Here is a 26,531-nt window from a genome sequence, read left to right as displayed (position 1 = left end):
CCCCAACTCTGATTCCCCGCCTCTGATTCCCCAGCTCTGAATCCCCGCTTCTGATTCCCCGCATCTGATTCCCTCCCTCTGATTCCCCGCCTTGATTCCCCATCTCTGATTCACAACCTCTGATTCCCCACCTCTGATTCCCCATATCTGATTCCCCGCCTCTGTTTCCCCGCCTCTGATTCCCCGCCTCTGATTCCCCATATCTGATTCCCCGGCTCTGATTGCCCACCTCTGATTCCCCGCCTCTGATTCGCCAGCTCTGATTCCCCGCCTCTGAATCCCCTCATCTGATTCCCTGCCTCTGATTCCCCGCCTCTGATTCCCCATCTCTGATTCACCGCCTTTGATTCGCCACCTCTGATTCCCCATATCTGATTCCCCACCTCTGTTTCCCCGCCCCTGATTCCCCGCCTCTGCTTCTCCATATCTCATTCCCCGCCTCTGAATCCCCATCTCTGATTCCCAGACTCTGATTCCCCACCTCTGATTCCCGGCCTCTTATTCCCAGCATCTGATTCCCCATATCTGATTCCCCGCCTCTGTTTCCCTGCCTCTGAATCCGGCCTCTGTTTCCCCATATCTGATTCCCCTCCTCTGATTCCCCAACTCTGATTCCCCGCCTCTGTTTCCCCAGCTATGATTCCCCACCTCTGATTCCCCAGCTCTGATTCCCTGCCACTGATTCCCCGCCCCTGATTCCCCACCTCTGATTCCCCATATCTGATTCCCCGCCTCTGTTTCCCCAGCTCTGATTCCCTGCCTCTGATTCCCTGCCCTGATTCCCCATCTCTGTTTCACCGCATTTGATTCGCCACCTCTGATTCCCCATATCTGATTCCCCGCCTCTGTTTCCCCGCCTCTTATTCCCTGCCTCTGATTCCCAACCTCTGATTCCACACCTCTGATTCCCCATATCTGATTCCCCGCTTCTATTTCCCCATATCTGATTCCCCGCCTCTGATTCCCCAACTCTGATTCCCCGCCTCTGATTCCCCAGCTCTGATTCCCCGCCTCTGATTCCCGGCGTCCGATTCCCTGCCTCTGATTCCCCGCCTCTGATTCCCCTTCTCTGATTCACCACCTCTGATTCCCCACCTCTGATTCCCCATATCTAATTCCCCGCCTCTGTTTTCCCGCCTCTGATTCCCCGCCTCTGTTTCCCCATATCTGATTCCCCGCCTCTGAATCCCCAACTCTGATTCCCTGCCTCAGATTCCCCAGCTCTGATTCCCCGCCTTTGATTCCCCCCGTCTGATTCCCAGCCTCTGAATCCCCGTGTCTGATTCCCCATCTCTGATTCACCGCCTCTGATTCCCCACCTCTGATTCCCCATCTCTGATTCCGCACATCCAATTCCCTGCCTCTGATTCCCCAACTCTGATTCCCCACCTCTGATTCCCCAGCTCTGATTCCCCGCCTCAGATTCCCCGCGTCTGATTCCCTGCCTCTGATTCCCCGCCTCTGATTCCCTGCCTCTGATTCCCCATATCTGATTCCCCGCCTCTGATTCCCCAACTCTGATTCCCCGCTTCTGATTCCCCAGATCTGAATCCCCGACTCTGATTCCCCGAGTCTGATTCCCTGCCTCTGATTCCCCGCCTCTAATTCCCCATCTGTGATTCACAACCTCTGATGCCCCACCTCTGATTCCCCATATCTGATTCACCGCCTCTGTTTCCCCGCCTCTGATTCCCCGCCTCTGATTCCCCATATCTGATTCCCCACCTCTGATTGCCCACCTCTGATTCCCCGCGTCTGATTCACTGCCTCTGATTCCCCGCCTCAGATTCCCCATATCTGATTCCCCGCCTCTGTTTCCCCAGCTCTGATTCCCCACCTCTGATTCCCCAGCTCTGATTCCCTGCCACTGATTCCCCGCCCCTGATTCCCCACCTCTGATTCCCCATATCTGATTTCCCGCCTCTGTTTCCCCAGCTCTGATTCCCTGCCTCTGATTCCCTGCCCTGATTCCCCATCTCTGTTTCACCACCTCTGATTCCCCACCTCTGATTCCCCATATCTAATTCCCCGCCTCTGTTTCCCCATATCTGATTCCCCGCCTCTGATTCCCCAACTCTGATTCCCCGCCTTTGATTCCCCCGTCTGATTCCCAGCCTCTGAATCCCCGTGTCTGATTTCCTGCCTCTGATTCCCCGCCTCTGATTCCCCATCTCTGATTCACCGCCTCTGATTCCCCACCTCTGATTCCCCATCTCTGATTCCGCACATCCAATTCCCTGCCTCTGATTCCCCAACTCTGATTCCCCACCTCTGATTCCCCAGCTCTGATTCCCCGCCTCAGATTCCCCGCGTCTGATTCCCTGCCTCTGATTCCCCGCCTCTGATTCCCTGCCTCTGATTCCCCATATCTGATTCCCCGCCTCTGATTCCCCAACTCTGATTCCCCGCTTCTGATTCCCCAGCTCTGAATCCCCGACTCTGATTCCCCGAGTCTGATTCCCTGCCTCTGATTCCCCGCCTCTAATTCCCCATCTGTGATTCACAACCTCTGATGCCCAACCTCTGATTCCCCATATCTGATTCCCCGCCTCTGTTTCCCCGCCTCTGATTCCCCGCCTCTGATTCCCCATATCTGATTCCCCGCCTCTGATTGCCCACCTCTGATTCCCCGCGTCTGATTCACTGCCTCTGATTCCCCGCCTCTGATCCCCCATATCTGATTCACCACCTCTCATTCCCGGCCTCTGATTCCCCATCTCTGATTCCGCACATCCGATTCCCTGCCTATGATTCCCCACCTCTGATTCCCGCCTCTGATTCACCATATCTGATTCCCTGCCTCTGTTTCCCCGCCTCTGATTCCCCACCTCTGTTTCCCCATATCTGATTCCCCGCCTCTTCTTCCCCAACTCTAATACCCTGCCTCTGATTCCCCAGCTCTGATTCCCCGCCTCTGATTCCCCGCATCAGATTCCCTGCCTCTGATTCCCCGCCTCTGATTCCAGGCCTCTGATTCCCAGCATCTGATTCCGGCCTCTGATTCCCGGCCTCTGATTCCCTGCTTCAGATTCTGATTCCCTGCCTCTGATTCCCCATCTCTGATTCCGCACATCTGATTCCCTGCCTCTGATTCCCCACCTCTGATTCCCCATATCTGATTCCCCGCCTCTGTTTCCCCGCCTCTGATTCCCCGCCTCTGTTTCCCCATATCTGATTCCCCGCCTCTGATTCCCCAACTCTGATTCCCCTCCACTAATTCGCCAGCTATGATTCCCCGCCTCTGATTCCCTGCGTCTGATTCCCTGCCTCTGATTCCCAGCCTCTGATTCCCCTTTTCTGATTCACTACCTCTGAATCCCCACCTCTGATTCCCTATCTCTGATTCCGCACATCCGATTCCCTGCCTCTGATTCCCCGCCTCTGATTCCCCTCCTCTGATTCGCAACCTCAAATTCCCCACCTCTGATTCCCCATATCTGATTCCCCGCCTCTGTTTCCCTGCCTCTGATTCCCGGCCTCTGTTTCCCCATATCTGATTCCCCTCCTCTGATTCCCCAACTCTGATTCCCCACCTCTGATTCCCCAGCTCTGATTCCCCGCCTTTTATTCCCGGCCTCTGATTCCCTGCCACTGATTCCCCGCCCCTTATTCCCCACCTCTGATTCCCCATATCTGATTCCCCGCCTCTGTTTCCCCAGCTCTGATTCCCCAGCTCTGATTCCCTGCCACTGATTCCCCGCCCCTGATTCCCCACCTCTGATTCCCCATATCTGATTCCCCGCCTCTGTTTCCCCAGCTCTGATTCCCTGCCTCTGATTCCCTGCCCTGATTCCCCATCTCTGTTTCACCGCATTTGATTCGCCACCTCTGATTCCCCATATCTGATTCCCCGCCTCTGTTTCCCCGCCTCTTATTCCCTGCCTCTGATTCCCAACCTCTGATTCCACACCTCTGATTCCCCATGTCTGATTCCCCGCTTCTATTTCCCCATATCTGATTCCCCGCCTCTGATTCCCCAACTCTGATTCCCCGCCTCTGATTCCCCAGCTCTGATTCCCCGCCTCTGATTCCCGGCGTCCGATTCCCTGCCTCTGATTCCCCGCCTCTGATTCCCCTTCTCTGATTCACCACCTCTGATTCCCCACCTCTGATTCCCCATATCTAATTCCCCGCCTCTGTTTTCCCGCCTCTGATTCCCCGCCTCTGTTTCCCCATATCTGATTCCCCGCCTCTGAATCCCCAACTCTGATTCCCTGCCTCAGATTCCCCAGCTCTGATTCCCCGCCTTTGATTCCCCCCGTCTGATTCCCAGCCTCTGAATCCCCGTGTCTGATTTCCTGCCTCTGATTCCCCGCCTCTGATTCCCCATCTCTGATTCACCGCCTCTGATTCCCCACCTCTGATTCCCCATCTCTGATTCCGCACATCCAATTCCCTGCCTCTGATTCCCCAACTCTGATTCCCCACCTCTGATTCCCCAGCTCTGATTCCCCGCCTCAGATTCCCCGCGTCTGATTCCCTGCCTCTGATTCCCCGCCTCTGATTCCCTGCCTCTGATTCCCCATATCTGATTCCCCGCCTCTGATTCCCCAACTCTGATTCCCCGCTTCTGATTCCCCAGATCTGAATCCCCGACTCTGATTCCCCGAGTCTGATTCCCTGCCTCTGATTCCCCGCCTCTAATTCCCCATCTGTGATTCACAACCTCTGATGCCCCACCTCTGATTCCCCATATCTGATTCACCGCCTCTGTTTCCCCGCCTCTGATTCCCCGCCTCTGATTCCCCATATCTGATTCCCCACCTCTGATTGCCCACCTCTGATTCCCCGCGTCTGATTCACTGCCTCTGATTCCCCGCCTCAGATTCCCCATATCTGATTCCCCGCCTCTGTTTCCCCAGCTCTGATTCCCCACCTCTGATTCCCCAGCTCTGATTCCCTGCCACTGATTCCCCGCCCCTGATTCCCCACCTCTGATTCCCCATATCTGATTCCCCGCCTCTGTTTCCCCAGCTCTGATTCCCTGCCTCTGATTCCCTGCCCTGATTCCCCATCTCTGTTTCACCGCATTTGATTCGCCACCTCTGATTCCCCATATCTGATTCCCCGCCTCTGTTTCCCCGCCTCTTATTCCCTGCCACTGATTCCCAACCTCTGATTCCACACCTCTGATTCCCCATATCTGATTCCGCGCTTCTATTTCCCCATATCTGATTCCCCGCCTCTGATTCCCCAACTCTGATTCCCCGCCTCTGATTCCCCAGCTCTGATTCCCCGCCTCTGATTCCCGGCGTCCGATTCCCTGCCTCTGATTCCCCGCCTCTGATTCCCCATCTCTGATTCACCACCTCTGATTCCCCACCTCTGATTCCCCATATCTAATTCCCCACCTCTGTTTTCCCGCCTCTGATTCCCCGCCTCTGTTTCCCCATATCTGATTCCCCGCCTCTGAATCCCCAACTCTGATTCCCTGCCTCAGATTCACCACCTCTGATTCCCCGCCTCTGATTCCCGGCGTCCGATTCCCTGCCTCTGATTCCCCGCCTCTGATTCCCCATCTCTGATTCACCACCTCTGATTCCCCACCTCTGATTCCCCATATCTAATTCCCCACCTCTGTTTTCCCGCCTCTGATTCCCCAGCTCTGATTCCCCGCCTCTGATTCCCGGCGTCCGATTCCCTGCCTCTGATTCCCCGCCTCTGATTCCCCATCTCTGATTCACCACCTCTGATTCCCCACCTCTGATTCCCCATATCTAATTCCCCGCCTCTGTTTCCCCATATCTGATTCCCCGCCTCTGATTCCCCAACTCTGATTCCCCGCCTTTGATTCCCCCGTCTGATTCCCAGCCTCTGAATCCCCGTGTCTGATTTCCTGCCTCTGATTCCCCGCCTCTGATTCCCCATCTCTGATTCACCGCCTCTGATTCCCCACCTCTGATTCCCCATCTCTGATTCCGCACATCCAATTCCCTGCCTCTGATTCCCCAACTCTGATTCCCCACCTCTGATTCCCCAGCTCTGATTCCCCGCCTCAGATTCCCCGCGTCTGATTCCCTGCCTCTGATTCCCCGCCTCTGATTCCCTGCCTCTGATTCCCCATATCTGATTCCCCGCCTCTGATTCCCCAACTCTGATTCCCCGCTTCTGATTCCCCAGCTCTGAATCCCCGACTCTGATTCCCCGAGTCTGATTCCCTGCCTCTGATTCCCCGCCTCTAATTCCCCATCTGTGATTCACAACCTCTGATGCCCAACCTCTGATTCCCCATATCTGATTCCCCGCCTCTGTTTCCCCGCCTCTGATTCCCCGCCTCTGATTCCCCATATCTGATTCCCCGCCTCTGATTGCCCACCTCTGATTCCCCGCGTCTGATTCACTGCCTCTGATTCCCCGCCTCTGATTCCCCATATCTGATTCACCACCTCTCATTCCCGGCCTCTGATTCCCCATCTCTGATTCCGCACATCCGATTCCCTGCCTATGATTCCCCACCTCTGATTCACGCCTCTGATTCACCATATCTGATTCCCTGCCTCTGTTTCCCCGCCTCTGATTCCCCACCTCTGTTTCCCCATATCTGATTCCCCGCCTCTTATTCCCCAACTCTAATACCCTGCCTCTGATTCCCCAGCTCTGATTCCCCGCCTCTGATTCCCCGCATCAGATTCCCTGCCTCTGATTCCCCGCCTCTGATTCCAGGCCTCTGATTCCCAGCATCTGATTCCGGCCTCTGATTCCCGGCCTCTGATTCCCTGCTTCAGATTCTGATTCCCTGCCTCTGATTCCCCATCTCTGATTCCGCACATCTGATTCCCTGCCTCTGATTCCCCACCTCTGATTCCCCATATCTGATTCCCCGCCTCTGTTTCCCCGCCTCTGATTCCCCGCCTCTGTTTCCCCATATCTGATTCCCCGCCTCTGATTCCCCAACTCTGATTACCCTCCACTAATTCGCCAGCTATGATTCCCCGCCTCTGATTCCCTGCGTCTGATTCCCTGCCTCTGATTCCCAGCCTCTGATTCCCCTTTTCTGATTCACTACCTCTGAATCCCCACCTCTGATTCCCTATCTCTGATTCCGCACATCCGATTCCCTGCCTCTGATTCCCCGCCTCTGATTCCCCGCCTCTGATTCGCAACCTCAAATTCCCCACCTCTGATTCCCCATATCTGATTCCCCGCCTCTGTTTCCCTGCCTCTGATTCCCGGCCTCTGTTTCCCCATATCTGATTCCCCTCCTCTGATTCCCCAACTCTGATTCCCCACCTCTGATTCCCCAGCTCTGATTCCCCGCCTTTTATTCCCGGCCTCTGATTCCCTGCCACTGATTCCCCGCCCCTGATTCCCCACCTCTGATTCCCCATATCTGATTCCCCGCCTCTGTTTCCCCAGCTCTGATTCCCCACCTCTGATTCCCCAGCTCTGATTCCCTGCCACTTATTCCCCGCCCCTGATTCCCCACCTCTGATTCCCCATATCTGATTCCCCGCCTCTGTTTCCCCAGCTCTGATACCCTGCCTCTGATTCCCTGCCCTGATTCCCCATCTCTGTTTCACCGCCTTTGATTCGCCACCTCTGATTCCCCATATCTGATTCCCCGCCTCTGTTTCCCCGCCTCTGATTCCCTGCCTCTGATTCCCAACCTCTGATTCCACACCTCTGATTCCCCATATCTGATTCCCCGCATCTATTTCCCCATATCTGATTCCCCGCCTCTGATTCCCCAACTCTGATTCCCCGCCTCTGATTCCCCAGCTCTGATTCCCCGCCTCTGATTCCCGGCGTCCGATTCCCTGCCTCTGATTCCCCGCCTCTGATTCACCATCTCTGATTCCCCGCCTCTGATTCCCCGTGTCTGATTCCCTGCCTCTGATTCCTCGGCTCAGATTCCCCGCCTCTGATTCCCTGCCACTGATTCCCTGCCCCTGATTCCCCACCTCTGATTCCCCATATCTGATTCCCCGCCTCTGTTTCCCCGCCTCTGATTCCCCGCCTCTGATTCCCTGCCTCTGATTCCCCAACTCTGATTCCCCGCCTCTGATTCCCCAGCTCTGAATCCCCGCCTCTGATACCCCGCGTCTGATTCCCTCCCTCTGATTCCCCGCCTTGATTCCCCATCTCTGAATCACAACCTCTGATTCCCCACCTCTGATTCCCCATATCTGATTCCCCGCCTCTGTTTCCCCGCCTCTGATTCCCCATATCTGATTCCCCGGCTCTGATTGCCCACCTCTGATTCCCCGCCTCTGATTCGCCAGCTCTGATTCCCCGCCTCTGAATCCCCGCATCTGATTCCCTGCCTCTGATTCCCCGCCTCTGATTCCCCATCTCTGATTCACCGCCTTTGATTCGCCACCTCTTATTCCCCATATCTGATTCCCCACCTCTGTTTCCCCGCCTCTGATTCCCCGCCTCTGATTCTCCATATCTCATTCCCCGCCTCTGAATCCCCATCTCTGATTCCCAGACTCTGATTCCCCACCTCTGATTCCCGGCCTCTTATTCCCAGCATCTGATTCCCTGCCTCTGATTCCCCATCTCTGATTCTGCACATCTGATTCCCTGCCTCTGATTCCCCACCTCTGATTCCCCATATCTGATTCCCCGCCTCTGTTTCCCCGCCTCTGATTCCCCGCCTCTGTTTCCCCATATCTAATTCCCCACCTCTGATGCCCCAACTCTGATTCCCCACCTCTGATTCCCCAGCTCTGATTCCCCGCCTTTGATTCCCCCCGTCTGATTCCCAGCCTCTGAATCCCCGTGTCTGATTTCCTGCCTCTGATTCCCCGCCTCTGATTCCCCATCTCTGATTCACCGCCTCTGATTCCCCACCTCTGATTCCCCATCTCTGATTCCGCACATCCAATTCCCTGCCTCTGATTCCCCAACTCTGATTCCCCACCTCTGATACCCCAGCTCTGATTCCCCGCCTCAGATTCCCCGCGTCTGATTCCCTGCCTCTGATTCCCCGCCTCTGATTCCCTGCCTCTGATTCCCAATATCTGATTCCCCGCCTCTGATTCCCCAACTCTGATTCCCCGCTTCTGATTCCCCAGCTCTGAATCCCCGCCTCTGATTCCCCGCGTCTGATTCCCTGCCTCTGATTCCCCGCCTCTAATTCCCCATCTGTGATTCACAGCCTCTGATGCCCCACCTCTGATTCCCCATATCTGATTCCCCGCCTCTGTTTCCCCGCCTCTGATTCCCCGCCTCTGATTCCCCATATCTGATTCCCCGCCTCTGATTGCCCTCCTCTGATTCCCCGCGTCTGATTCCCCACCTCTGATTCCCCATATCTGATTACCCGCCTCTGTTTCCCCGCCTCTGATTCCCCGCCTCTGTTTCACCATATCTGATTCCCCGACTCTGATTCCCCAACTCTGATTCCCCTCCTCTAATTCGCCAGCTATGATTCCCCGCCTCTGATTCCCTGCGTCTGATTCCCTGCCTCTGATTCCCAGTCTCTGATTCCCCTTCTCTGATTCACCACCTCTGAATCCCCACCTCTGATTCCCCATCTCTGATTCCGCACATCCGATTCCCTGCCTCTGATTCCCCGCCTCTGATTCCCCGCCTCTGATTCGCAACCTCTAATTCCCCACCTCTGATTCCCCATATCTGATTCCCCGCCTCTGTTTCCCTGCCTCTGATTCCCGGCCTCTGTTTCCCCTTATCTGATTCCCCTCCTCTGATTCCCCAACTCTGATTCCCCGCCTCTGATTCCCCAGCTCTGATTCCCCGCCTTTTATTCCCGGCCTCTGATTCCCTGCCACTGATTCCCTGCCCCTGATTCCCCACCTCTGATTCCCCATATCTGATTCCCCGCCTCTGTTTCCCCAGCTCTGATTCCCTGCCTCTGATTCCCCGCCTCTGATTCCCCATCTCTGTTTCACCGCCTTTGATTCGCCACCTCTGATTCCCCATATCTGATTCCCCGCCTCTGTTTCCCCGCCTCTGATTCCCTGCCTCTGATTCCCAACCTCCTATTCCACACCTCTGATTCCCCATATCTGATTCCCCGCCTCTATTTCCCCATATCTGATTCCCCGCCTCTGATTCCCCAACTCTGATTCCCCGCCTCTGATTCCACAGCTCTGATTCCCCGCCTCTGATTCCCGGCATCCGATTCCATGCCTCTGATTCCCCGCCTCTGATTCCCCATCTCTGATTCCCCGCCTCTGATTCCCCGTGTCTGATTCCCAGCCTCTGATTCCCCGCCTCAGATTCCCCGCCTCTGATTCCCTGCCACTGATTCCCTGCCCCTGATTCCCCACCTCTGATTCCCCATATCTGATTCCCCGCCTCTGTTTCCCCGCCTCTGATTCCCCGCCTCTGATTCCCCATATCTGATTTTCTGCCTCTGAATCCCCAACTCTGATTCCCCGCCTCTGATTCCCCAGCTCTGAATCCCCGCTTCTGATTCCCCGCATCTGATTCCCTCCCTCTGATTCCCCGCCTTGATTCCCCATCTCTGATTCACAACCTCTGATTCCCCACCTCTGATTCCCCATATCTGATTCCCCGCCTCTGTTTCCCCGCCTCTGATTCCCCGCCTCTGATTCCCCATATCTGATTCCCCGGCTCTGATTGCCCACCTCTGATTCCCCGCCTCTGATTCGCCAGCTCTGATTCCCCGCCTCTGAATCCCCTCATCTGATTCCCTGCCTCTGATTCCCCGCCTCTGATTCCCCATCTCTGATTCACCGCCTTTGATTCGCCACCTCTGATTCCCCATATCTGATTCCCCACCTCTGTTTCCCCGCCCCTGATTCCCCGCCTCTGCTTCTCCATATCTCATTCCCCGCCTCTGAATCCCCATCTCTGATTCCCAGACTCTGATTCCCCACCTCTGATTCCCGGCCTCTTATTCCCAGCATCTGATTCCCCATATCTGATTCCCCGCCTCTGTTTCCCTGCCTCTGAATCCGGCCTCTGTTTCCCCATATCTGATTCCCCTCCTCTGATTCCCCAACTCTGATTCCCCGCCTCTGTTTCCCCAGCTATGATTCCCCACCTCTGATTCCCCAGCTCTGATTCCCTGCCACTGATTCCCCGCCCCTGATTCCCCACCTCTGATTCCCCATATCTGATTCCCCGCCTCTGTTTCCCCAGCTCTGATTCCCTGCCTCTGATTCCCTGCCCTGATTCCCCATCTCTGTTTCACCGCATTTGATTCGCCACCTCTGATTCCCCATATCTGATTCCCCGCCTCTGTTTCCCCGCCTCTTATTCCCTGCCTCTGATTCCCAACCTCTGATTCCACACCTCTGATTCCCCATATCTGATTCCCCGCTTCTATTTCCCCATATCTGATTCCCCGCCTCTGATTCCCCAACTCTGATTCCCCGCCTCTGATTCCCCAGCTCTGATTCCCCGCCTCTGATTACCGGCGTCCGATTCCCTGCCTCTGATTCCCCGCCTCTGATTCCCCTTCTCTGATTCACCACCTCTGATTCCCCACCTCTGATTCCCCATATCTAATTCCCCGCCTCTGTTTTCCCGCCTCTGATTCCCCGCCTCTGTTTCCCCATATCTGATTCCCCGCCTCTGAATCCCCAACTCTGATTCCCTGCCTCAGATTCCCCAGCTCTGATTCCCCGCCTTTGATTCCCCCCGTCTGATTCCCAGCCTCTGAATCCCCGTGTCTGATTCCCCATCTCTGATTCACCGCCTCTGATTCCCCACCTCTGATTCCCCATCTCTGATTCCGCACATCCAATTCCCTGCCTCTGATTCCCCAACTCTGATTCCCCACCTCTGATTCCCCAGCTCTGATTCCCCGCCTCAGATTCCCCGCGTCTGATTCCCTGCCTCTGATTCCCCGCCTCTGATTCCCTGCCTCTGATTCCCCATATCTGATTCCCCGCCTCTGATTCCCCAACTCTGATTCCCCGCTTCTGATTCCCCAGATCTGAATCCCCGACTCTGATTCCCCGAGTCTGATTCCCTGCCTCTGATTCCCCGCCTCTAATTCCCCATCTGTGATTCACAACCTCTGATGCCCCACCTCTGATTCCCCATATCTGATTCACCGCCTCTGTTTCCCCGCCTCTGATTCCCCGCCTCTGATTCCCCATATCTGATTCCCCACCTCTGATTGCCCACCTCTGATTCCCCGCGTCTGATTCACTGCCTCTGATTCCCCGCCTCAGATTCCCCATATCTGATTCCCCGCCTCTGTTTCCCCAGCTCTGATTCCCCACCTCTGATTCCCCAGCTCTGATTCCCTGCCACTGATTCCCCGCCCCTGATTCCCCACCTCTGATTCCCCATATCTGATTCCCCGCCTCTGTTTCCCCAGCTCTGATTCCCTGCCTCTGATTCCCTGCCCTGATTCCCCATCTCTGTTTCACCACCTCTGATTCCCCACCTCTGATTCCCCATATCTAATTCCCCGCCTCTGTTTCCCCATATCTGATTCCCCGCCTCTGATTCCCCAACTCTGATTCCCCGCCTTTGATTCCCCCGTCTGATTCCCAGCCTCTGAATCCCCGTGTCTGATTTCCTGCCTCTGATTCCCCGCCTCTGATTCCCCATCTCTGATTCACCGCCTCTGATTCCCCACCTCTGATTCCCCATCTCTGATTCCGCACATCCAATTCCCTGCCTCTGATTCCCCAACTCTGATTCCCCACCTCTGATTCCCCAGCTCTGATTCCCCGCCTCAGATTCCCCGCGTCTGATTCCCTGCCTCTGATTCCCCGCCTCTGATTCCCTGCCTCTGATTCCCCATATCTGATTCCCCGCCTCTGATTCCCCAACTCTGATTCCCCGCTTCTGATTCCCCAGCTCTGAATCCCCGACTCTGATTCCCCGAGTCTGATTCCCTGCCTCTGATTCCCCGCCTCTAATTCCCCATCTGTGATTCACAACCTCTGATGCCCAACCTCTGATTCCCCATATCTGATTCCCCGCCTCTGTTTCCCCGCCTCTGATTCCCCGCCTCTGATTCCCCATATCTGATTCCCCGCCTCTGATTGCCCACCTCTGATTCCCCGCGTCTGATTCACTGCCTCTGATTCCCCGCCTCTGATCCCCCATATCTGATTCACCACCTCTCATTCCCGGCCTCTGATTCCCCATCTCTGATTCCGCACATCCGATTCCCTGCCTATGATTCCCCACCTCTGATTCCCGCCTCTGATTCACCATATCTGATTCCCTGCCTCTGTTTCCCCGCCTCTGATTCCCCACCTCTGTTTCCCCATATCTGATTCCCCGCCTCTTCTTCCCCAACTCTAATACCCTGCCTCTGATTCCCCAGCTCTGATTCCCCGCCTCTGATTCCCCGCATCAGATTCCCTGCCTCTGATTCCCCGCCTCTGATTCCAGGCCTCTGATTCCCAGCATCTGATTCCGGCCTCTGATTCCCGGCCTCTGATTCCCTGCTTCAGATTCTGATTCCCTGCCTCTGATTCCCCATCTCTGATTCCGCACATCTGATTCCCTGCCTCTGATTCCCCACCTCTGATTCCCCATATCTGATTCCCCGCCTCTGTTTCCCCGCCTCTGATTCCCCGCCTCTGTTTCCCCATATCTGATTCCCCGCCTCTGATTCCCCAACTCTGATTCCCCTCCACTAATTCGCCAGCTATGATTCCCCGCCTCTGATTCCCTGCGTCTGATTCCCTGCCTCTGATTCCCAGCCTCTGATTCCCCTTTTCTGATTCACTACCTCTGAATCCCCACCTCTGATTCCCTATCTCTGATTCCGCACATCCGATTCCCTGCCTCTGATTCCCCGCCTCTGATTCCCCGCCTCTGATTCGCAACCTCAAATTCCCCACCTCTGATTCCCCATATCTGATTCCCCGCCTCTGTTTCCCTGCCTCTGATTCCCGGCCTCTGTTTCCCCATATCTGATTCCCCTCCTCTGATTCCCCAACTCTGATTCCCCACCTCTGATTCCCCAGCTCTGATTCCCCGCCTTTTATTCCCGGCCTCTGATTCCCTGCCACTGATTCCCCGCCCCTTATTCCCCACCTCTGATTCCCCATATCTGATTCCCCGCCTCTGTTTCCCCAGCTCTGATTCCCCAGCTCTGATTCCCTGCCACTGATTCCCCGCCCCTGATTCCCCACCTCTGATTCCCCATATCTGATTCCCCGCCTCTGTTTCCCCAGCTCTGATTCCCTGCCTCTGATTCCCTGCCCTGATTCCCCATCTCTGTTTCACCGCATTTGATTCGCCACCTCTGATTCCCCATATCTGATTCCCCGCCTCTGTTTCCCCGCCTCTTATTCCCTGCCTCTGATTCCCAACCTCTGATTCCACACCTCTGATTCCCCATGTCTGATTCCCCGCTTCTATTTCCCCATATCTGATTCCCCGCCTCTGATTCCCCAACTCTGATTCCCCGCCTCTGATTCCCCAGCTCTGATTCCCCGCCTCTGATTCCCGGCGTCCGATTCCCTGCCTCTGATTCCCCGCCTCTGATTCCCCTTCTCTGATTCACCACCTCTGATTCCCCACCTCTGATTCCCCATATCTAATTCCCCGCCTCTGTTTTCCCGCCTCTGATTCCCCGCCTCTGTTTCCCCATATCTGATTCCCCGCCTCTGAATCCCCAACTCTGATTCCCTGCCTCAGATTCCCCAGCTCTGATTCCCCGCCTTTGATTCCCCCCGTCTGATTCCCAGCCTCTGAATCCCCGTGTCTGATTTCCTGCCTCTGATTCCCCGCCTCTGATTCCCCATCTCTGATTCACCGCCTCTGATTCCCCACCTCTGATTCCCCATCTCTGATTCCGCACATCCAATTCCCTGCCTCTGATTCCCCAACTCTGATTCCCCACCTCTGATTCCCCAGCTCTGATTCCCCGCCTCAGATTCCCCGCGTCTGATTCCCTGCCTCTGATTCCCCGCCTCTGATTCCCTGCCTCTGATTCCCCATATCTGATTCCCCGCCTCTGATTCCCCAACTCTGATTCCCCGCTTCTGATTCCCCAGATCTGAATCCCCGACTCTGATTCCCCGAGTCTGATTCCCTGCCTCTGATTCCCCGCCTCTAATTCCCCATCTGTGATTCACAACCTCTGATGCCCCACCTCTGATTCCCCATATCTGATTCACCGCCTCTGTTTCCCCGCCTCTGATTCCCCGCCTCTGATTCCCCATATCTGATTCCCCACCTCTGATTGCCCACCTCTGATTCCCCGCGTCTGATTCACTGCCTCTGATTCCCCGCCTCAGATTCCCCATATCTGATTCCCCGCCTCTGTTTCCCCAGCTCTGATTCCCCACCTCTGATTCCCCAGCTCTGATTCCCTGCCACTGATTCCCCGCCCCTGATTCCCCACCTCTGATTCCCCATATCTGATTCCCCGCCTCTGTTTCCCCAGCTCTGATTCCCTGCCTCTGATTCCCTGCCCTGATTCCCCATCTCTGTTTCACCGCATTTGATTCGCCACCTCTGATTCCCCATATCTGATTCCCCGCCTCTGTTTCCCCGCCTCTTATTCCCTGCCTCTGATTCCCAACCTCTGATTCCACACCTCTGATTCCCCATATCTGATTCCGCGCTTCTATTTCCCCATATCTGATTCCCCGCCTCTGATTCCCCAACTCTGATTCCCCGCCTCTGATTCCCCAGCTCTGATTCCCCGCCTCTGATTCCCGGCGTCCGATTCCCTGCCTCTGATTCCCCGCCTCTGATTCCCCATCTCTGATTCACCACCTCTGATTCCCCACCTCTGATTCCCCATATCTAATTCCCCGCCTCTGTTTTCCCGCCTCTGATTCCCCGCATCTGTTTCCCCATATCTGATTCCCCGCCTCTGAATCCCCAACTCTGATTCCCTGCCTCAGATTCACCACCTCTGATTCCCCGCCTCTGATTCCCGGCGTCCGATTCCCTGCCTCTGATTCCCCGCCTCTGATTCCCCATCTCTGATTCACCACCTCTGATTCCCCACCTCTGATTCCCCATATCTAATTCCCCACCTCTGTTTTCCCGCCTCTGATTCCCCAGCTCTGATTCCCCGCCTCTGATTCCCGGCGTCCGATTCCCTGCCTCTGATTCCCCGCCTCTGATTCCCCATCTCTGATTCACCACCTCTGATTCCCCACCTCTGATTCCCCATATCTAATTCCCCGCCTCTGTTTCCCCATATCTGATTCCCCGCCTCTGATTCCCCAACTCTGATTCCCCGCCTTTGATTCCCCCGTCTGATTCCCAGCCTCTGAATCCCCGTGTCTGATTTCCTGCCTCTGATTCCCCGCCTCTGATTCCCCATCTCTGATTCACCGCCTCTGATTCCCCACCTCTGATTCCCCATCTCTGATTCCGCACATCCAATTCCCTGCCTCTGATTCCCCAACTCTGATTCCCCACCTCTGATTCCCCAGCTCTGATTCCCCGCCTCAGATTCCCCGCGTCTGATTCCCTGCCTCTGATTCCCCGCCTCTGATTCCCTGCCTCTGATTCCCCATATCTGATTCCCCGCCTCTGATTCCCCAACTCTGATTCCCCGCTTCTGATTCCCCAGCTCTGAATCCCCGACTCTGATTCCCCGAGTCTGATTCCCTGCCTCTGATTCCCCGCCTCTAATTCCCCATCTGTGATTCACAACCTCTGATGCCCAACCTCTGATTCCCCATATCTGATTCCCCGCCTCTGTTTCCCCGCCTCTGATTCCCCGCCTCTGATTCCCCATATCTGATTCCCCGCCTCTGATTGCCCACCTCTGATTCCCCGCGTCTGATTCACTGCCTCTGATTCCCCGCCTCTGATTCCCCATATCTGATTCACCACCTCTCATTCCCGGCCTCTGATTCCCCATCTCTGATTCCGCACATCCGATTCCCTGCCTATGATTCCCCACCTCTGATTCACGCCTCTGATTCACCATATCTGATTCCCTGCCTCTGTTTCCCCGCCTCTGATTCCCCACCTCTGTTTCCCCATATCTGATTCCCCGCCTCTTATTCCCCAACTCTAATACCCTGCCTCTGATTCCCCAGCTCTGATTCCCCGCCTCTGATTCCCCGCATCAGATTCCCTGCCTCTGATTCCCCGCCTCTGATTCCAGGCCTCTGATTCCCAGCATCTGATTCCGGCCTCTGATTCCCGGCCTCTGATTCCCTGCTTCAGATTCTGATTCCCTGCCTCTGATTCCCCATCTCTGATTCCGCACATCTGATTCCCTGCCTCTGATTCCCCACCTCTGATTCCCCATATCTGATTCCCCGCCTCTGTTTCCCCGCCTCTGATTCCCCGCCTCTGTTTCCCCATATCTGATTCCCCGCCTCTGATTCCCCAACTCTGATTACCCTCCACTAATTCGCCAGCTATGATTCCCCGCCTCTGATTCCCTGCGTCTGATTCCCTGCCTCTGATTCCCAGCCTCTGATTCCCCTTTTCTGATTCACTACCTCTGAATCCCCACCTCTGATTCCCTATCTCTGATTCCGCACATCCGATTCCCTGCCTCTGATTCCCCGCCTCTGATTCCCCGCCTCTGATTCGCAACCTCAAATTCCCCACCTCTGATTCCCCATATCTGATTCCCCGCCTCTGTTTCCCTGCCTCTGATTCCCGGCCTCTGTTTCCCCATATCTGATTCCCCTCCTCTGATTCCCCAACTCTGATTCCCCACCTCTGATTCCCCAGCTCTGATTCCCCGCCTTTTATTCCCGGCCTCTGATTCCCTGCCACTGATTCCCCGCCCCTGATTCCCCACCTCTGATTCCCCATATCTGATTCCCCGCCTCTGTTTCCCCAGCTCTGATTCCCCACCTCTGATTCCCCAGCTCTGATTCCCTGCCACTTATTCCCCGCCCCTGATTCCCCACCTCTGATTCCCCATATCTGATTCCCCGCCTCTGTTTCCCCAGCTCTGATACCCTGCCTCTGATTCCCTGCCCTGATTCCCCATCTCTGTTTCACCGCCTTTGATTCGCCACCTCTGATTCCCCATATCTGATTCCCCGCCTCTGTTTCCCCGCCTCTGATTCCCTGCCTCTGATTCCCAACCTCTGATTCCACACCTCTGATTCCCCATATCTGATTCCCCGCATCTATTTCCCCATATCTGATTCCCCGCCTCTGATTCCCCAACTCTGATTCCCCGCCTCTGATTCCCCAGCTCTGATTCCCCGCCTCTGATTCCCGGCGTCCGATTCCCTGCCTCTGATTCCCCGCCTCTGATTCACCATCTCTGATTCCCCGCCTCTGATTCCCCGTGTCTGATTCCCTGCCTCTGATTCCTCGGCTCAGATTCCCCGCCTCTGATTCCCTGCCACTGATTCCCTGCCCCTGATTCCCCACCTCTGATTCCCCATATCTGATTCCCCGCCTCTGTTTCCCCGCCTCTGATTCCCCGCCTCTGATTCCCTGCCTCTGATTCCCCAACTCTGATTCCCCGCCTCTGATTCCCCAGCTCTGAATCCCCGCCTCTGATACCCCGCGTCTGATTCCCTCCCTCTGATTCCCCGCCTTGATTCCCCATCTCTGATTCACAACCTCTGATTCCCCACCTCTGATTCCCCATATCTGATTCCCCGCCTCTGTTTCCCCGCCTCTGATTCCCCATATCTGATTCCCCGGCTCTGATTGCCCACCTCTGATTCCCCGCCTCTGATTCGCCAGCTCTGATTCCCCGCCTCTGAATCCCCGCATCTGATTCCCTGCCTCTGATTCCCCGCCTCTGATTCCCCATCTCTGATTCACCGCCTTTGATTCGCCACCTCTTATTCCCCATATCTGATTCCCCACCTCTGTTTCCCCGCCTCTGATTCCCCGCCTCTGATTCTCCATATCTCATTCCCCGCCTCTGAATCCCCATCTCTGATTCCCAGACTCTGATTCCCCACCTCTGATTCCCGGCCTCTTATTCCCAGCATCTGATTCCCTGCCTCTGATTCCCCATCTCTGATTCTGCACATCTGATTCCCTGCCTCTGATTCCCCACCTCTGATTCCCCATATCTGATTCCCCGCCTCTGTTTCCCCGCCTCTGATTCCCCGCCTCTGTTTCCCCATATCTAATTCCCCACCTCTGATGCCCCAACTCTGATTCCCCACCTCTGATTCCCCAGCTCTGATTCCCCGCCTCTGATTCCCCGCATCCGATTCCCCATGTCTGATTCCCCGCCTCTGTTTCCCCGCCTCTGATTCCCTGCCTCTGTTTCCCCATATCTGATTCCCCGCCTCTGATTCCCCAGCTCTGATTCCCTGCCTCTGATTCCCCGCGTTCTATTCGCTGCCTCTGATTCCCCGCCTGTGATTCCCCATCTCTGATTCACCACCTCTGATTTCCCACCTCTGATTCCCCACATCTAATTCCCCGCCTCTGCTTGCCCGCCTCTCATTCCCCACCTCTGTTTCCCCATATCTGATTCCCCGCCTCTGAATCCCCAACTCTGATTCCCTGCCTCTGATTCACCAGCTCTGATTCCCCGCCTTTGATTCCCCCCGTCTGATTCCCAGCCTCTGAATCCCTGTCTTATTTCCTGCCTCTGAATCCCCGCCTCTGATTCCCCATCTCTGATTCACTGCCTCTGATTCCCCACATCTGATTCCCCATCTCTGATTCCGCACAACCGATTCCCTGCCTCTGATTCCCCGACTCTGATTCCCCACCTCTGATTCCCCAGCTCTGATTCCCCGCCTCTGATTCCCCGCGTCTGATTCCCTGCCTGTGATTCCCCGCCTCTGATTCCCCATCTCTGATTCCCCACCTCTGATTCCCCGTGTCTGATTCCCTTCCTTTGATTCCCCGCCTCTGATTCCCAGCCTCTGATTCCCTGCCACTGATTCCCCGCCCCTGATTCCCCACCTCTGATTCCCCATATCTTATTCCCCGCCTCTGTTTCCCCCCCTCTGATTCCCAGCCTCTGATTCCCCATATCTAATTCCCCGCCTCTGATTCCCCATATCTGATTCCCCGCCTCTATTTCCCCATATCTGCTTCGCCGCCTCTGATTCCCCAACTCTGATTCCCCGCCTCTGATTCCCCAGCTCTGATTTCCCGCCTCTGATTCCCGGCATCCGATTCCCTGCCTCTGATTCCCCGCCTCTGATTCCCCATCTCTGATTCCCCGCCTCTGATTCCCCGTGTCTGATTCCCTGCCTCTGATTCCCCGCCTCTGATTCCCCATATCTGATTCCCCGCCTCTGTTTTCCCGCCTCGGATTCCCTGCCTCTGATTCCCCATATCTGATTCCCCGCCTCTGATTCCCCAACTCTGATTCCCCGCCTCTGATTCCCCAGCTCTGAATCCCCGCCTCTGATTCCCCGCGTCTGATTCCCGGCCTCTGATTCCCGGCCTCTGATTCCCCGCTTCTGATTCTGATTCCCTGCCTCTGATTCCCCATCTCTGATTCCGCACATCTGATTCCCTGCCTCTGATTCCCCACCTCTGATTCCCCATATCTGATTCCCCGCCTCTGTTTCCCCGCCTCTGATTCCCCGCCTCTGTTTCCCCATATCTAATTCCCCACCTCTGATGCCCCAACTCTGATTCCCCACCTCTGATTCCCCAGCTCTGATTCCCCGCCTCTGATTCCCCGCATCCGATTCCCCATGTCTGATTCCCCGCCTCTGTTTCCCCGCCTCTGATTCGCCGCCTCTGTTTCCCCATATCTGATTCCCCGCCTCTGATTCCCCAGCTCTGATTCTCTGCCTCTGATTCCCCGCGTTCTATTCGCTGCCTCTGATTCCCCGCCTGTGATTCCCCATCTCTGATTCACCACCTCTGATTTCCCACCTCTGATTCCCAGCCTCTGATTCCGCATCTCTGATTCCGCACATCCGATTCCCTGCCTATGATTCCCCACCTCTGATTCCCCGCCTCTGATTCCCCATATCTGATTCCCTGCCTCTGTTTCCCCGCCTCTGATTCCCCACATCTGTTTCCCCATATCTGATTCCCCGCCTCTGATTCCCCAACTCTAATACCCCGCCTCTGATTCCCCGCCTCTGATTCCCTGCCACTGATTCCCCGCCCCTGATTCCCCACCTCTGATTCCCCATATCTTATTCCCCGCCTCTGTTTCCCCCCCTCTGATTCCCAGCCTCTGATTCCCCATATCTGATTCCCCGCCTCTGATTCCCCATATCTGATTCCCCGCCTCTATTTCCCCATATCTGCTTCGCCGCCTCTGATTCCCCAACTCTGATTCCCCGCCTCTGATTCCCCAGCTCTGATTTCCCGCCTCTGATTCCCGGCATCCGATTCCCTGCCTCTGATTCCCCGCCTCTGATTCCCCATCTCTGATTCCCCGCCTCTGATTCCCCGTGTCTGATTCCCTGCCTCTGATTCCCCGCCTCTGATTCCCCATATCTGATTCCCCATATCTGATTCACCACCTCTGATTCCCGGCCTCTGATTCCCCATCTCTGATTCCGCACATCCGATTCCCTGCCTATGATTCCCCACCTCTGATTCCCCGCCTCTGATTCCCCATATCTGATTCCCTGCCTCTGTTTCCCCGCCTCTGATTCCCCACCTCTGTTTCCCCATATCTGATTCCCGCCTCTGATTCCCCAACTCTAATACCCTGCCTCTGATTCCCCAGCTCTGATTCCCCGCCTCTGATTCCCCGCATCTGATTCCCTGCCTCTGATTCCCCGCCTCTGATTCCAGGCCTCTGATTCCCAGCATCTGATTCCGGCCTCTGATTCCCGGCCTCTGATTCCCTGCTTCTGATTCTGATTCCCTGCCTCTGATTCCCCATCTCTGATTCCGCACATCTGATTCCCTGCATCTGATTCCCCACCTCTGATTCCCCATATCTGATTCCCCGCCTCTGTTTCCCCGCCTCTGATTCCCCGCCTCTGTTTCCCCATATCTGATTCCCCGCCTCTGATTCCCCAACTCTGATTCCCCTCCTCTAATTCGCCAGCTATGATTCCCCGCCTCTGATTCCCTGCGTCTGATTCCCTGCCTCTGATTCCCAGCCTCTGATTCCCCTTCTCTGATTCCCCATATCTGATTCCCCGCCTCTGTTTCCCCGCCTCTGATTCCCCGCCTCTGTTTCCCCATATCTGATTCCCCGCCTCTGATTCCCCAACTCTGATTCCCCTCCTCTAATTCGCCAGCTATGATTCCCCGCCTCTGATTCCCTGCGTCTGATTCCCTGCCTCTGATTCCCAGCCTCTGATTCCCCTTCTCTGATTCACCACCTCTGAATCCCCACCTCTGATTCCCCATCTCTGATTCCGCACATCCGATTCCCTGCCTCTGATTCCCCGCCTCTGATATCCCGCCTCTGATTCGCAACCTCTAATTCCCCACCTCTGATTTCCCATATCTGATTCCCCGCCTCTGTTTCCCTGCCTCTGATTCCCGGCCTCTGTTTCCCCATTTCTGATTCCCCTCCTCTGATTCCCCAACTCTGATTCCCCGCCTCTGATTTCCCAGCTTTGATTCCCCGCCTTTTATTCCCGGCCTCTGATTCCCTGCCACTGATTCCCCGCCTCTGATTCCCCACCTCTGATTCCCCATATCTGATTCCCCGCCTCTGTTTCCCCACCTATGATTCCCGGCCTCTTATTCCCAGCATCTGATTCCCGGCCTCTGATTCCCTGCCTCTGATTCCCCGCCTCTGATTCCCCATCTCTGATTCCCTGCCTCTGATTCCCCGTGTCTGATTCCCTGCCTCTGATTCCCCGTCTCTGATTCCCCGCGTCTGATTCCCTGCCACTGATTCCCTGCCCCTGATTCCCCACCTCTGATTCCCCATATCTGATTCCCCGCCTCTGTTTCCCCAACTCTGATTCCCCATCTCTGATTCCGCACATCTGATTCCCTGCCTCTGATTCCCCACCTCTGATTCCCCATCTCTGATTCCGCACATCCAATTCCCTGCCTCTGATTCCCCAACTCTGATTCCCCACCTCTGATTCCCCAGCTCTGATTCCCCGCCTCAGATTCCCCGCGTCTGATTCCCTGCCTCTGATTCCCCGCCTCTGATTCCCTGCCTCTGATTCCCCATATCTGATTCACCGCCTCTGTTTCCCCAGCTCTGATTCCCTGCCTCTGATTCCCCGCCTCTGATTCCCCATCTCTGTTTCACCGCCTTTGATTCGCCACCTCTGATTCCCCATATCTGATTCCCCGCCTCTGTTTCCCCGCCTCTGATTCCCTGCCTCTGATTCCCAACCTCCTATTCCACACCTCTGATTCCCCATATCTGATTCCCCGCCTCTATTTCCCCATATCTGATTCCCCGCCTCTGATTCCCCAACTCTGATTCCCCGCCTCTGATTCCCCAGCTCTGATTCCCCGCCTCTGATTCCCGGCATCCGATTCCATGCCTTTGATTCCCCGCCTCTGATTCCCCATCTCTGATTCCCCGCCTCTGATTCCCCGTGTCTGATTCCCAGCCTCTGATTCCCCGCCTCAGATTCCCCGCCTCTGATTCCCTGCCACTGATTCCCTGCCCCTGATTCCCCACCTCTGATTCCCCATATCTGATTCCCCGCCTCTGTTTCCCCGCCTCTGATTCCCCGCCTCTGATTCCCCATATCTGATTTTCTGCCTCTGATTCCCCAACTCTGATTCCCCGCCTCTGATTCCCCAGCTCTGAATCCCCGCTTCTGATTCCCCGCGTCTGATTCCCTCCCTCTGATTCCCCGCCTTGATTCCCCATCTCTGATTCACCACCTCTGATTCCCCACCTCTGATTCCCCATATCTGATTCCCCGCCTCTGTTTCCCCGCCTCTGATTCCCCGCCTCTGATTCCCCATATCTGATTCCCCGGCTCTGATTGCCCACCTCTGATTCCCCGCCTCTGATTCGCCAGCTCTGATTCCCCGCCTCTGAATCCCCGCATCTGATTCCCTGCCTCTGATTCCCCGCCTCTGATTCCCCATCTCTGATTCACCGCCTTTGCTTCGCCACCTCTGATTCCCCATATCTGATTCCCCACCTCTGTTTCCCCGCCCCTGATTCCCCGCCTCTGCTTCTCCATATCTCATTCCCCACCTCTGAATCCCCATCTCTGATTCCCAGACTCTGATTCCCCACCTCTGATTCCCGGCCTCTTATTCCCAGCATCTGATTCCCCATATCTGATTCCCCGCCTCTGATTCCCCAACTCTGATTCCCCGCCTCTGATTCCCCAGCTCTGAATCCCCGCCTCTGATTCCCCGCGTCTTATTCCCTGCCTCTGATTCCCCGCCTCTAATTCCCCATCTGTGATTCACAACCTCTGATGCCCCACCTCTGATTCCCCATATCTGATTCCCCGCCTCTGTTTCCCCGCCTCTGATTCCCCGCCTCTGATTCCCCATATCTGATTCCCCGCCTCTGATTGCCCACCTCTGATTCCCCGCGTCTGATTCCCTGCCTCTGATTCCCCGCCTCTGATTCCCCATCTCTGATTCACCACCTCTGATTCCCGGCCTCTGATTCCCCATCTCTGATTCCGCACATCCGATTCCCTGCCTATGATTCCCCACCTCTGATTCCCCGCCTCTGATTCCCCATATCTGATTCCCTGCCTCTGTTTCCCCGCCTCTGATTCCCCACCTCTGTTTCCCCATATCTGATTCCCCGCCTCTGATTCCCCAACTCTAATACCCCGCCTCTGATTCCCCAGCTCTGATTCCCCGCCTCTGATTCCCCGCATCTGATTCACTGCCGCTGATTCCCCGCCTCTGATTCCGGCCTCTGATTCCCGGCCTCTGATTCCCTGCTTCTGATTCTGATTCCCTGCCTCTGATTCCCCATCTCTGATTCCGCACATCTGATTCCTTGCCTCTGATTCCCCACCTCTGATTCCCCATATCTGATTCCCCGCCTGGGTTTCCCCGCCTCTGATTCCCCGCCTCTGTTTCCCAATATCTAAGTCCCCGCCTCTGATTCCCCAAATCTGATTCCCCACCTCTGATTCCCCAGCTCTGATTCCCCACCTCTGATTCCCCGCATCTGATTCCCTGCATCTGATTCCAAGCCTCTGATTCCCTGCCTCTGATTCCCAACCTCTGATACCCCACCTCTGATTCCCCATATCTGATTCCCCGCCTCTGTTTCCCCGCCTCGGATTCCCTGCCTCTGTTTCCCCATATCTGATTCCCGGCCTCTGATTCCCCGCCTCTGATTCCCCGCCTCTGATTCCCTGCCTCTGATTCCCCATCTCCGATTCCGCACATCTGATTCCCTTCCTCTGATTCCCCGCCTCTGATTCCCCGCCTCTGATTCCCTGCCTCTGATTCCCAACCTCGGATTCCCCACCTCTGATTCCCCATATCTGATTCCCCGCCTCTGTTTCCCCGCCTCTGTTTCCCCGCCTCTGATTCCCCGCCTCTGTTTCCCTATATCTAATTCCCCACCTCTGATGCCCCAACTCTGATTCCCCGCCTCTGATTCCGCACATCTGATTCCCTGCCTCTGATTCCCCACCTCTGATTCCCCATCTCTGATTCCGCACATCCAATTCCCTGCCTCTGATTCCCCAACTCTGATTCCCCACCTCTGATTCCCCAGCTCTGATTCCCCGCCTCAGATTCCCCGCATCTGATTCCCTGCCTCTGATTCCCCGCCTCTGATTCCCTGCCTCTGATTCCCCATATCTGATTCACCGCCTCTGTTTCCCCAGCTCTGATTCCCTGCCTCTGATTCCCCGCCTCTGATTCCCCATCTCTGTTTCACCGCCTTTGATTCGCCACCTCTGATTCCCCATATCTGATTCCCCGCCTCCGTTTCCCCGCCTCTGATTCCCTGCCTCTGATTCCCAACCTCCTATTCCACACCTCTGATTCCCCATATCTGATTCCCCGCCTCTATTTCCCCATATCTGATTCCCCGCCTCTGATTCCCCAACTCTGATTCCCCGCCTCTGATTCCCCAGCTCTGATTCCCCGCCTCTGATTCCCGGCATCCGATTCCATGCCTTTGATTCCCCGCCTCTGATTCCCCATCTCTGATTCCCCGCCTCTGATTCCCCGTGTCTGATTCCCAGCCTCTGATTCCCCGCCTCAGATTCCCCGCCTCTGATTCCCTGCCACTGATTCCCTGCCCCTGATTCCCCACCTCTGATTCCCCATATCTGATTCCCCGCCTCTGTTTCCCCGCCTCTGATTCCCCGCCTCTGATTCCCCATATCTGATTTTCTGCCTCTGATTCCCCAACTCTGATTCCCCGCCTCTGATTCCCCAGCTCTGAATCCCCGCTTCTGATTCCCCGCGTCTGATTCCCTCCCTCTGATTCCCCGCCTTGATTCCCCATCTCTGATTCACCACCTCTGATTCCCCACCTCTGATTCCCCATATCTGATTCCCCGCCTCTGTTTCCCCGCCTCTGATTCCCCGCCTCTGATTCCCCATATCTGATTCCCCGGCTCTGATTGCCCACCTCTGATTCCCCGCCTCTGATTCGCCAGCTCTGATTCCCCGCCTCTGAATCCCCGCATCTGATTCCCTGCCTCTGATTCCCCGCCTCTGATTCCCCATCTCTGATTCACCGCCTTTGCTTCGCCACCTCTGATTCCCCATATCTGATTCCCCACCTCTGTTTCCCCGCCCCTGATTCCCCGCCTCTGCTTCTCCATATCTCATTCCCCACCTCTGAATCCCCATCTCTGATTCCCAGACTCTGATTCCCCACCTCTGATTCCCGGCCT

Source organism: Narcine bancroftii, chromosome 4, assembly GCF_036971445.1.
Source record: "Narcine bancroftii isolate sNarBan1 chromosome 4, sNarBan1.hap1, whole genome shotgun sequence".
Lineage (NCBI taxonomy): Eukaryota > Metazoa > Chordata > Chondrichthyes > Torpediniformes > Narcinidae > Narcine > Narcine bancroftii.
This window is presented reverse-complemented; position numbering follows the sequence as displayed.